Source organism: Pelobates fuscus, chromosome 1, assembly GCF_036172605.1.
Source record: "Pelobates fuscus isolate aPelFus1 chromosome 1, aPelFus1.pri, whole genome shotgun sequence".
Classification (NCBI taxonomy): domain Eukaryota; kingdom Metazoa; phylum Chordata; class Amphibia; order Anura; family Pelobatidae; genus Pelobates; species Pelobates fuscus.
The window spans coordinates 446273790-446286713 of record NC_086317.1 but is presented as its reverse complement, the minus strand read 5'-3'; positions in this window follow the sequence as shown (position 1 = coordinate 446286713).

Here is a 12924-nt window from a genome sequence, read left to right as displayed (position 1 = left end):
CATAGATCAGTGGGTAAGTCCTTGGTGGCTAGTATATAGTCTGCTAAACCCTTTTTTTAAAAGCATTGACCAGAGAAATGTTATCCAGACCACCTGTGAAGCTAAAGTTCTGAATTCAATTGCGTAGTCAGAAACAGAAAGTGAACCCTGCCTAATTCTCATTAAGGCCTTGTCTGCATAACTTACATGACCTGACATATCAAAGGTCCTATTAAATGGAGCAAGAAATTCAGGATAGCTATACACCATAGAGGTATTCGACTCACATATAGGATTTGCCCAAACCAGCGCTTTTTCTGTAAGATGGTTAATTAGAAAAGCCACCTTAGATCTGTCAGTAGGATCATGGGTTAATTTCCAAATTTATATAAATTTGGTTTAGGAACCCAAGACATAGCATAAACCCCCGTTATAACGCTGTGGGGGTGTCATGGGAACAGGAGGAGGGCAGTTTCCTGTAACAGGCGCAGGAGTGACTGGTGAGGCTGCTATAGCAGTGGCTTGAGCCCCTGGATGTACAGAAGCTATACACAGTGGCGTAGCGTGGGTTGTCAGCACCCGGGGCAAGGCAAGTAATTTGCGCCCCCTAACCCGTGGATTTTTAGACACACACACACTAACAGACACACACACTAACAGACACACACACACTAACAGACACACACACACACTAACAGACACACACACTAACAGACACACACACACTAACAGACACACACACACACACACTAACAGACACACACACTAACAGACACACACACACACTAACAGACACGCACACACACACACTAACAGACACACACACACACACACACACACACTAACAGACACACACACACACTAACAGACACAAACACACACTAACATACACACACACACACACACACACACACACTAACAGACACACACACACACACACTAACAGACACACACACACACACACTAACACACACACACAAACACTAACAGACACACACACACACTAACAGACACACACACACACTAACAGACACCCACACCCACACACACTAACAGACACACACACACACTAACAGACACACACACACTAACAGACACCTACATATACTAACAGACACATACACACACTAACAGACACACACACACACTAACAGACACACACACACACTAACAGACATACATACACACACTAACAGACACGCACACTAACAGACACACACACTAACAGACACATACATACACTAACAGACACATACACACACTAACAGACACATACACACACTAACAGACACACACACACTAACAGACATACATACACACACTAACAGACACGCACACTAACAGACACACACACTAACAGACATACATACACACACACACTAACAGACATACACACACACTCACATTTTTAACACTTTTTTTTAAATGTAACCCCCCCAGCATCCTTACCTTTGGAAATGCTGGGGGGGGAGGGGGTTATCTTCCTCCCTGGTGGTCCAGTGGCTGCTGGGCGGGCGGCATTGGCGGGCGGCAGGCTGGCGAGGGAGCACTTCCCCTGAGCTGTCTGCTCAGCTCCCTCGCGCGTCGCAGAGTCATATTCCGGCTCCTAGCCTCACTCTGCGGCGCGCGAGGGAGCTGAGCAGACAGCTCAGAGGAAGTGCTCCCTCGCCGGCCGCCCGCTCGCCCGCCCAGCCTAGCAGCCCGCCAGCATGTCTGTTAGCCGCAAGGCTAACAAGACATTTGCCTTGGGCATTTGGGGGCGGCTTTTTTTGCCGCCCCCTGGAAACCTTATAAAGTGTGCCATCTCCAGGATCAAGTGTTTATCTAAGGGAATGATGGCCACATCAGACCGTTTTAACCATTTCAATACATAAATCGAGTATAAGTGTTTTTATTTTAATGTATTTGCAGAATTAAATTGAGTCCATAAAGTCTTACACACCCTAATATTGTCTGGCTCGGCATGGAACCTAAACGTGTAGACCAGAGCTGTCCAACCTGCGGCCCCCCAGATGTTGCTGAACTACAACTCCCATGATTCCCTGGCTATCTTTTCAATTGAAAGAAACATGGGAGTTGTAGTTCAGCAACATCTGGGGGGCCGCAGAGTAAAGGAGAGGTGCATCCACCTCTTGTTCAGTAACTGGGGAGAAGGTCTGAAGGGTAGGAAAGGCACAGGCAAAGTCTACCCTTAGGTGGCATACTATCGGAAAATATATATCGCACAAAGTAAGGATGGTGCGAAGGTATCAGACTCTTTCTTTTTTAAATACTTCCCATAAATCTTGCATACTACAGAGGAAGGGAAGTGGACAATGGAGCAGATGTAGGTAAATTTATAGTGTTAACAGGATGTACTTGAATAGGGCATTTCTCATGACAACCTTTATCCCATGATGTGATCTCTGATTTTTCCCAATCAATAACAGAGTTATTTTTAACCAACCAAGGGAAGCCCAAGATGATAGGACAAGAGGGAGAAGAAATTATTTGAATTCAATGTGTAATAGACGAGCACAATTCTTGTGTCTCATGTGTGATTTGTTGATCAGATAATGGTCTCAACGACCAAGGATGTTGCCTTTTGGATAGAAGGTAAAGCAAAATAACTATCAGCATCATGATCAACAAAGATTGTGCTGCCTCTGACTCAAATAAGGCATTGACATGTATTAAGACTGGTAGAATTAGTAGAAGTGCTGAAAAAGTAGGGGACAATTTCATTACACCCAGGGACGGCCCCCGGTTTGGTCCTGTTGCGGGAGGTTTCCGGTCGGCAAGGACACTCCTTTCTTAAATGTCCCTTTTGTCCACACTAAGCCTTCTTTTCTCTATTATGTTTTTTCAACCTGTGTCAATATAGTCGGACCTAGTTGCATGGGTTCAGGGGGAAGTAAAGCATGGAGTCTACTGGAGGGCAAACTTAATACAGGACGATTGTACAACCTACTTTTTATCTCCCTTTGTGTCCGTCTTTCTATTAGGCAATTGTCTATATGAATACAGTAATCAAATCACATAGATCAGTGGGTAAGTCCTTGGTGGCTAGTATATAGTCTGCTAAACCCTTTTTTTAAAAGCATTGACCAGAGAAATGTTATCCAGACCACCTGTGAAGCTAAAGTTCTGAATTCAATTGCGTAGTCAGAAACAGAAAGTGAACCCTGCCTAATTCTCATTAAGGCCTTGTCTGCATAACTTACATGACCTGACATATCAAAGGTCCTATTAAATGGAGCAAGAAATTCAGGATAGCTATACACCATAGAGGTATTCGACTCACATATAGGATTTGCCCAAACCAGCGCTTTTTCTGTAAGATGGTTAATTAGAAAAGCCACCTTAGATCTGTCAGTAGGATCATGGGTTAATTTCCAAATTTATATAAATTTGGTTTAGGAACCCAAGACATAGCATAAACCCCCGTTATAACGCTGTGGGGGTGTCATGGGAACAGGAGGAGGGCAGTTTCCTGTAACAGGCGCAGGAGTGACTGGTGAGGCTGCTATAGCAGTGGCTTGAGCCCCTGGATGTACAGAAGCTATACACAGTGGCGTAGTGTGGGTTGTCAGCACCCGGGGCAAGGCAAGTAATTTGCGCCCCCTAACCCGTGGATTTTTAGACACACACACACTAACAGACACACACACATACACTAACAGACACACACACACACACACACACTAACAGACACACACACTAACAGACACACACACACTAACAGACACACACACACACTAACAGACACACACACTAACAGACACACACACACTAACAGACACATACACACACTAACAGACACACACACACACTAACAGACACACACACACACACCGACTAACAGACACACACACTAACAGACACACACACACACTAACAGACACGCACACACACACACTAACAGACACACACACACACACACACACTAACAGACACACACACACACTAACAGACACAAACACACACTAACATACACACACACACACACACACACACACACACACACACTAACAGACACACACACACACTAACAGACACACACACACACACACTAACACACACACACACACACAAACACTAACAGACACACACACACACTAACAGACACACACACACACACACACTAACAGACACACACACCCACACACACTAACAGACACACACACACACTAACAGACACACACACACACTAACAGACACCTACATATACTAACAGACACATACACACACTAACAGACACACACACACACTAACAGACACACACACACACTAACAGACATACATACACACACTAACAGACATGCACACTAACAGACACACACACTAACAGACACATACATACACTAACAGACACATACACACACTAACAGATACATACACACACTAACAGACACACACACACTAACAGACATACATACACACACTAACAGACACGCACACTAACAGACACACACACTAACAGACATACATACACACACACACTAACAGACATACACACACACTCACATTTTTAACACTTTTTTTTTAAATGTAACCCCCCCAGCATCCTTACCTTTGGAAATGCTGGGGGGGGGAGGGGGTTATCTTCCTCCCTGGTGGTCCAGTGGCTGCTGGGCGGGCGGCATTGGCGGGCGGCAGGCTGGCGAGGGAGCACTTCCCCTGAGCTGTCTGCTCAGCTCCCTCGCGCGTCGCAGAGTCATATTCCGGCTCCTAGCCTCACTCTGCGGCGCGCGAGGGAGCTGAGCAGACAGCTCAGAGGAAGTGCTCCCTCGCCGGCCGCCCGCTCGCCCGCCCAGCCTAGCAGCCCGCCAGCATGTCTGTTAGCCGCAAGGCTAACAAGACATTTGCCTTGGGCATTTGGGGGCGGCTTTTTTTGCCGCCCCCTGGAAAATGCCGCCCAAGGCAAATGCCTTGTTTGCCTTGCGGCTAATACGCCCTTGGCGCCCCCCCAGATGTTGCGCCCGGTGCGGCCGGCCCCCCCCTGCACCCCCCATGCTACGCCTCTGGCTATACATGTCAGAATGGTTTGCAAGGCCTGGGCAAATTAATCCATAAGGCGTTCAAAGTCATCCACCCTTGTACCACGTATTGCCATTTCCTGCGCTACATCTGCAGGTTCCATGAGGTCCTGTTGTAATGCCAGGCTCGGCATGGATCCTAAACGTACAAACTATGACACAATAACTAGTCGATCTGTATACTGGTCCTTAGAGTGGCCAGGCTAACAGTAAAGGAAATAGAGAGAATGCTGGGGCCAAGGACAGGACAGATAAACAATACACAAGATCCAGCGCACTCTCCTATCTACTAAACAGCAACTTCAATGTTGACAGATTTTATTAGTTTTTTAAAAAGTTTTTTCTAAAGGTCTTTTTCAAAAACACCTAATCTAGGCAAAAAATAATGGGGATTTAGTTACATTATATGATCATACATTGCATAAGCCTGCCACAACGTCAATGTACCCCATCTTTGGCAGGTCCTACTCTCACAGTCTAATGTCTACTCTTATGTGAATAACTCACTTACTTGGGGGAAAAAATCCATCTGAGGCACTCTGCAGTACAAGGCTAAATAGGGACCTGAGATGAGGCACCTGTAACAGGGAGGGGTGCAAAACCAAGGAGCTGGCCAGACTCCCAAATATACATATATTTGTGGTCGGCTAATATTGTATAGTGAAATATCCTTGGGATTGGAATTAAGTCGGCGTGGTGTGCCGGAACCGACGTAGGGGGTAGGCCTGTAAAAGAGGGCCTCCCCAAATGAATTGTATAAGGGGGAGAGGTGGGTGGGGTGAACAGCATGCGTACGGCAAGGTAGGAAGGGGGGAGTAGCGTTTATATAGGAACGCTTAACTCCTCCCACAAATACAGGCCTACGGCCTTAAACTTGTGGTCGGCTAATATCGTATAGTGAAATACCTTGGGATTGGAATTAAGTCGGCGTGGTGTGCCGGAACCGACGTAGGGGGTAGGCCTGTAAAAGAGGGCAAAAGGAAAAGCAAGAAAACACACTTATAGCACTATAATTATCACATAAAGTCCGTTTGCCTTACTTCTTAACCGAATGTTCCTGTATAATGTAGCTAACTTCTAGTGACTAATACGTGTACCGGCATACTGCTACTGGATGCCGTGCTTATTGAAAGGATGTGCTAAATAGGAGCTGGTGGCCCCAACCTACTCTAATGCTGGGACTATGAATGTAGAACCAAATTTAGAAGTGGTTAGGGAATGATTGTATGTTAAGTGTCTTGATTGCCTGGTTTGAATGTTGGCGTGACATGTCGTAGTGTTTGTACCTTCTAAATCTTCCTCGAGGAGACATGATTTGCCAGTCTGATTAGTTGTGATCGTGGAATTGTAGGGTTCCGGAACCCTTGTACGGTTGCAGGCACATAGATTTAAAACCTGGTTGTGTGGTGACCGGAACCTTGGAAGGTTGAAGGCTAAGAGGTTTGAAACTAGGTTGTGTGTTACGGAGGCTGTTAGGGAGTCTGACACTGCCCGGAATTCTCATCTGCGGATGTATGTTATTGATAGGGTGATGTACCAACTATTTATTCCTTGATATTTATATGGAGTATTTAAGAAGACGGGGTGTGGTTTGAAAGGCCTGACATAAGGTGTTATTGTAGGTCAGATTGGTATAGTGCGATAATGTTGTATGATGGCTGAATGAAAGGTGGCAAAAAAAAAATGGTAGAATAGACTACAATTGAACGGTGTGCCTGTGACTGTTGTGTCGCCACTGAGTCATGGGTTGTCGAGTCCCAATAGCCGGGCGACTGAATGAGGATGTTGAAATGCGGACTATGAAGTGTGGAAAGTAACTGGAGTATCGGGTGTTGTCAGATGGGAGAGGTAAAATGCCAAGTGACTCCTGGTTGGTAATCCCTAACAGTTATGTGGATGCGCCACCCAGGATAGTGGTTCTACTGTACAATTTTGGGAGTAGGTCGGAACCAGGCGGGATGAACTCGTAACCCAATACGGAGCTCGAATTACTCCCCCTACCTGAACAGGAATGTCATGCCGAAGGACCTTCCAACACTGTCTCCGTCAAACGGTCTGTGAACCATCTACCCAAAAGGACAAAGAGGATGAACGATTGTATAGTATGTTGCAGCCCGCTATGCAGTCGGCCTAGCCTTCAACTGGCCCGCTTGACCAGGTTCTGTCTGTAAATGTTGCTGCCCCTATCGGTTGGTTTGACTAGGCCGTAGTTTGCAATGGTTGGGAAGACAGAGCGTCACTTAAACGGCAACCTCAATCAATAGTTGTAGGGACGAGTGATAACGTGGAGGAGTTGGAGAAGTCCGTCCTGCTAGGCCAAGTGGTTATACCCGCCCGCAATATAGCTACAATCCTCAGTGATATAGTATCGAGAAAAATTGGGTAATGATACTTAAGGCAGAGGACGCGACTGAAAGTGGAGCAGACAGAACAATGCAGAGACAGTGTTTATTAGTATGCCGGAGGTCCACATCAGATAACACGAGATTAGTTGAGGAGATGGGAACATCTAGAGCGCCCTCTGAGAGCGACCCCCACCTAGTGTAGCACCCGTGTAACGAATACCACCAAGTGCAGGACAGACTTGACAGCCAAAGAACTTCAAAGCTCTGACCTCATGATCTTTGATACAACATATACGGGCAGACGGTCTTACCATGAGCCCCGAGACATAAGGCACATACGTGAAGTAACCCACAGTTGGCAGAACTACAAAAGCCAGAGTTAAAATCGTTGCAAATAAGCGGATGAGCACCCAGACCGTGAGGAGGGGTGAAAGGTGATGCAGGGGGCCACCTCTGTGGGGTGGATGGAGTGAGCGTGTGTGGAGTGCCAGTATGAGCCGGGCTGGTGGTCTCTAAGGCGGATAGTCTATCAGTGAAGGACTGAAGAGTGGTCAGAATGGCGTTCAGACTCCCTAGTATGGCAGAGAGTTCTCCTTGCGAGCTGATCCCTGATCCGGAATCTTCCAGGCTCGGTTCAGTGGTTGTACTAGGAAGGAATGGTTCGTCTCCCATATTTCCTACTTGGGACGTACTGAAAAAGAACATTACAACAAACAAAGCATTGATTAATAACTTAAACAGTAGAATAATCATAGAACTGGCTGGCTAACTAGTGCTGAAGCGAAAAGCTCTCTACCCCATGACAGATGAGGCCCTGCTAGTTGCCAAGCGGCAGGCGAGAGGCTCTACCTATGATTTGGGCGTGGGGCTCGTGCCACTAGCGTGGTGGCGGGGTGTTGCCCTCTCGGTGACAGTAAAAGATCCAAAAACGTGTGGCCGTGTCAGGTGAGGCCCTAGCTATGAACCCGATAGGTGGGCTGATGCGAGGCTCTAACTATGATTTGGGCCGAGGGCAAAATCTCAGCGTTGAGATTGGGGAGTTGGCCTCGCGGGACCAGATCCGTAGTGCAACTAAGGCCAGCAACCTAACCCTAAACAGCCAGTTCTCTAGCCCTAGACGGGGGCTTGATGAGGGTGGAACGTAAAGTATGTAGCAACCGAGTCGAGGTTGACAAGAACCGTGAAGGTATGAAGTACAGGGAGAGAAAAGAAAAGAAAACAAGACGAGGAGGAAGTGTAGACGTGGGATAGAAGACAGAGAAAAGTATGAACAATTCAGTGTATATGTCAGAAATGTGGATGATAGCGTAGTAACCATAACCCCAGAAGGTACGGAAGAAACTCAGCATGGCAACCATATAACCGGAAAGGCATTGTGCCAAGAAAAACGTGATAGTCACAGACGGGGAGAGGGTGGTGAAAAAGAGCGAGGCTGTATGGAACAGGGTGATAGTCCATAGACAGCGAGTTTGACGAAACGTATGATGAGTTATCGAGTAGAGCCGTGGCCTGACGAGGCAAGGCGGGAAATCAAGCCCCCGTATCCCAATACCCCATCGTGTTAAGGCGTGACCTTGATAAGGTGGTAGATTAACCAAATAACGAAAAGTACATGTACCTGATTGAAACGTGGAGACAAAACGAGCCAGTAATCGACTGGCGATAGGACGATGTCTCGAACCTGAAATCAAGGTGCAGTTAAAAAAAAAAAAGGACAACCCAACGATCTAAGTGCCTCTAAAACGGAAACAAACTATGCAGAATATGTAGCAAAGCAACGCAGCTGGTTATACGAGTAGAAGATAGTAGGGAATATCTATTGTGAATACCGTGATATTACATAAAGAATTAAAACCAAAGGTCCTGAGCGTACAAAATGAGACTAAGGACAGTACCTAAAATTCCCCTATAAGGTGCCGAAGTGTGATAGGATTTAAAGGATGAAAATGGTGACAACCTGAAGGAGTTTAAGGGAGTCTAGGCGAGAAGTCGAGCTCCCTGTTAAGAACCCCCCTTTTTGCTGCATGGCCTTGCAGGCAGTAATTAGAGACATGAATTAGGGTAGATTGGTACCCAAAACACAGAGTCTATGGAATAATGATCGGGTTGTAGTAAATGCCCTTGTAAAATATGTAATTAGGTCTGAGGCTTATGAACAGGTACTGTCCCTAGGAATTTATACTTGGTTATTTAGTTACTTTAATTTTGTTAAATTATGGTTTCTAAGTAGATATACTCTAAACACTGAAAACCACAATATATGCATAAATTACCGATTCAACTCATTAACCTCTTACAGCTGGTAGCCATTATAAGCAAACGACATGGCTATATCCCATAGGCTACACCTGGTCCTGTCAGTCACAACAGCATCTGCTGTAACAGTCAATACGCCCCTGATGATAGATTTGTCCAACTTTTACAGTATTATCACATAGCAACATAAACACACCCTGTTAAGTATCCTTCCACTGACATTTAATACTTTTAAGGCATCATTGGCTCAGCCACACAAGGCAACCATTTACCACATCTGTAGCATTATTCAAACACAATGCTTGATACACAAATTCTGAAAGTGTATACATCCGTAATCAAATAGTAAGAAGAATGGTAAACAGTTTTAATTGTCGACCAGCAAATAGCCCGAGCGCGGCTATTTGCCGATTACCTTGGCGTTCGTATTATCGTTGCTCGAAAGGTGGAGCGGGGGAACTGAGAGAACGCCGGACCGGAAGCGTGGAGGACCGGAAGAGGCGAGGACCGAAAGCGGCGAGGACCTGAAGAGCGTGAGCCGGAAGTTCGGCTGTCACTGAGAGTGAACAGCGTGCGTACGGCAAGGTAGGAAGGGGGGAGTAGCGTTTATATAGGAACGCTTAACTCCTCCCACAAATACAGGCCTACGGCCTTAAACATATGAAACATGGGGGGGTGGTTGCACTCACCTGACAGGACAGATACGAATAAATGTTATAACAAGCCAAAGTGAAAGAATACCAAAGATCAGAAGAATTGAGTAAATGAACAATATCAGAAAACAGGAACAGAAGATACAAGGAACACACTCTTGGGCTAACAGAACCACAACAGAGCAACAAGGAGTCTGAGAGGTAAGTATATATAGATATAGCTTAATGTCTATTGGTCCACATCATAAGTGTATTCCTCATGATTCATGGACAGTAGAAATTCTTATTAGCATATTTGTAACATCATTTTTGTGCACCAAATTTGGTCCAAATTCGCCGATAGGACCCAAATTCGGTTGTACAAATCGCCATTCAGACCAAACTCAGCATCACAGAAAACCCCATTGGCGCACAAGCCTTTAGCGTCACAGAGAATGCCGGGGGTTCGAAGGAAATGTTTAGCAATCCTGACACATTTATATTCTGGTAATTATTACCAGCCTGTAGAAGTACACATTTTTATGTCAGAAGCCACTATGTAACGACTGTAAATCGACCTCTGCTTTCAGGTACAGTAAGTGTCACTGGGTCATATCATTCCTACAGGGAGAGACAGGGGAGGAGTGAAAGGACTCTTTCATTTCACTGTCAGCATTACATAAGCATTCTAGAGATTGATAAAAAAATTGCTATAGCAGTCTTAAATACCTTTATTTTAGAAATATATATTTTAACCATTGTACTATTTACTACTGTACCGCTGTACTTATTTATGGTATTTGGGCATTATACTCAAATGTAGACATTCTTTTTACATTCTGTTGCCGATTTTAGTAAACTGTGCTGCTAGTGATGCTGTGAAGGTCTCTACAAATGCCTATCAGGAATGTATTAATGGCATATAATTGGTGTCTGTAATAATATTAATCGTAGTAGCAGTAGTATTAAAAAAATGGGGCTGGCCATTTGTGCAGCTGGGATGGAATCTGCACCTGAATAAGGATTATACAATAAACCTTTTTCATTAAAAAAAAAATGAGGTTAATATCAAACATACAACAGCATCCGAGAACAAATATTACATTGACTAGAAATGCATATTTATAGTCTTTAATATTTAAAGTCTTTGCAACACACTATAACTGAAATGCCATGCTTTGCCAACCAGCACACTGAGGAAGCTACATTTTATTTACATTCGCCCCCAGAGCAGCTTCCCAGAATCCTTCTGTGTAACTGTCAGGGTACCTGAGGCCTCTACCTCTAAGGGAGGTAGAGACTTGGTGGTGTATCCGTCCAGGCGAGCTGTTTCCTCCGTTCCTCGCGGTTCATCCAGTCACTTAAACACCGGCCGCGAGGAATCCACGTCCTTTTCTAGCAGGACGCTCAATACGTGACGTCATGACGCTATCACGAGCAATCTGTCACTCAAGTGTCCGATATCCAATCGGTACTTGTCAGAGGCGTGATTTCCATCCAGAGCCAGGGTATTTAAGCTTACTCCTTACTTCAGCTCATTGCCCTGTCGTGGTTCTAGCTTGTCTAGTCACTCAGTGCTCTGGTATTCTAGTTTGCTCTATTGGTTTTGACTCGGCTCGTTGTACTACCCTGCTTCTCTGTTATCCCTTGACCCGGCTTGTCTCTCGCTTATCTGTCTTCTCGTTCCCTCGACCTCGGCTTGTCTCTGACTATTCTTTACTCTCGGTACGTTAGTCCGGCCATTCTAAGGCCCGGTATACGTACCTTTCCACTCTTTGTACTCTGCGTGTTGGATCCCTGTCCCGATCCTGACATTACGACAGGGCCAATGGATCCTGCAGGTACAAACAGTCAGCTTGGTTCTTCGGATCCCAGGTTTGACGCCATGGAACATAGGATGGATCAGATGGCTTTGGCATTACAGGCACTTTTGTCTCGTGTTAGTAATCCACCTGAGGAGACACGTACTCCTTCTATCTCTCCTGCAGTCTCAGGTCTAGAGGTAGCCACTGTAGGTGCTTCTTCCCGTATTACCCCACCAGTACGTTATGGCGGGTCACCGGAGAGGTGTCGTGGCTTTCTAAACCAGATTAGCATCCATTTCGAATTACAACCCCGCTCTTATCCTACAGATAGAGCAAAGGTTGGATTTATTATTACTCTGCTCATTGAAAAAGCTTTGAGATGGGCCAATCCTTTATGGGAGAATGATAATCCACTAGTCTATAATTATAATGCCTTTGTAGCTGCGTTTAGAAGAACTTTTGACCCTCCTGGCAGAAAGGTCAATGCAGCTAGATTAATGTTGCGCCTTAAACAGGATAATCGAACACTTGTGGATTATGCACTAGAGTTCAGATCCTTGGCGGCAGAAGTTAAGTGGAACGAACAGGCTTATATAGATGTGTTTCTGAATGGGTTATCAGATGTAATTCTTGACGAGGTCGCTACTAGAGAACTCCCTGAAAATTTGGAGGATTTAATTTCTTTTATATCTCGTATTGATGAACGCTTAAGAGAGAGGCAGAACACTCGAGATAGGACCCGTAGACCCTCCTTTAAACTAGCGCCTACCTTTCAAATCTCTGAGTTCGAAGACTTACGTATTCCTGAACCTATGCAGATAGGCAGTACTCATCTCACTGAAAGGGAGAGACAGTACAGGAGAAGGGAGGGTTTATGTATGTATTGTGG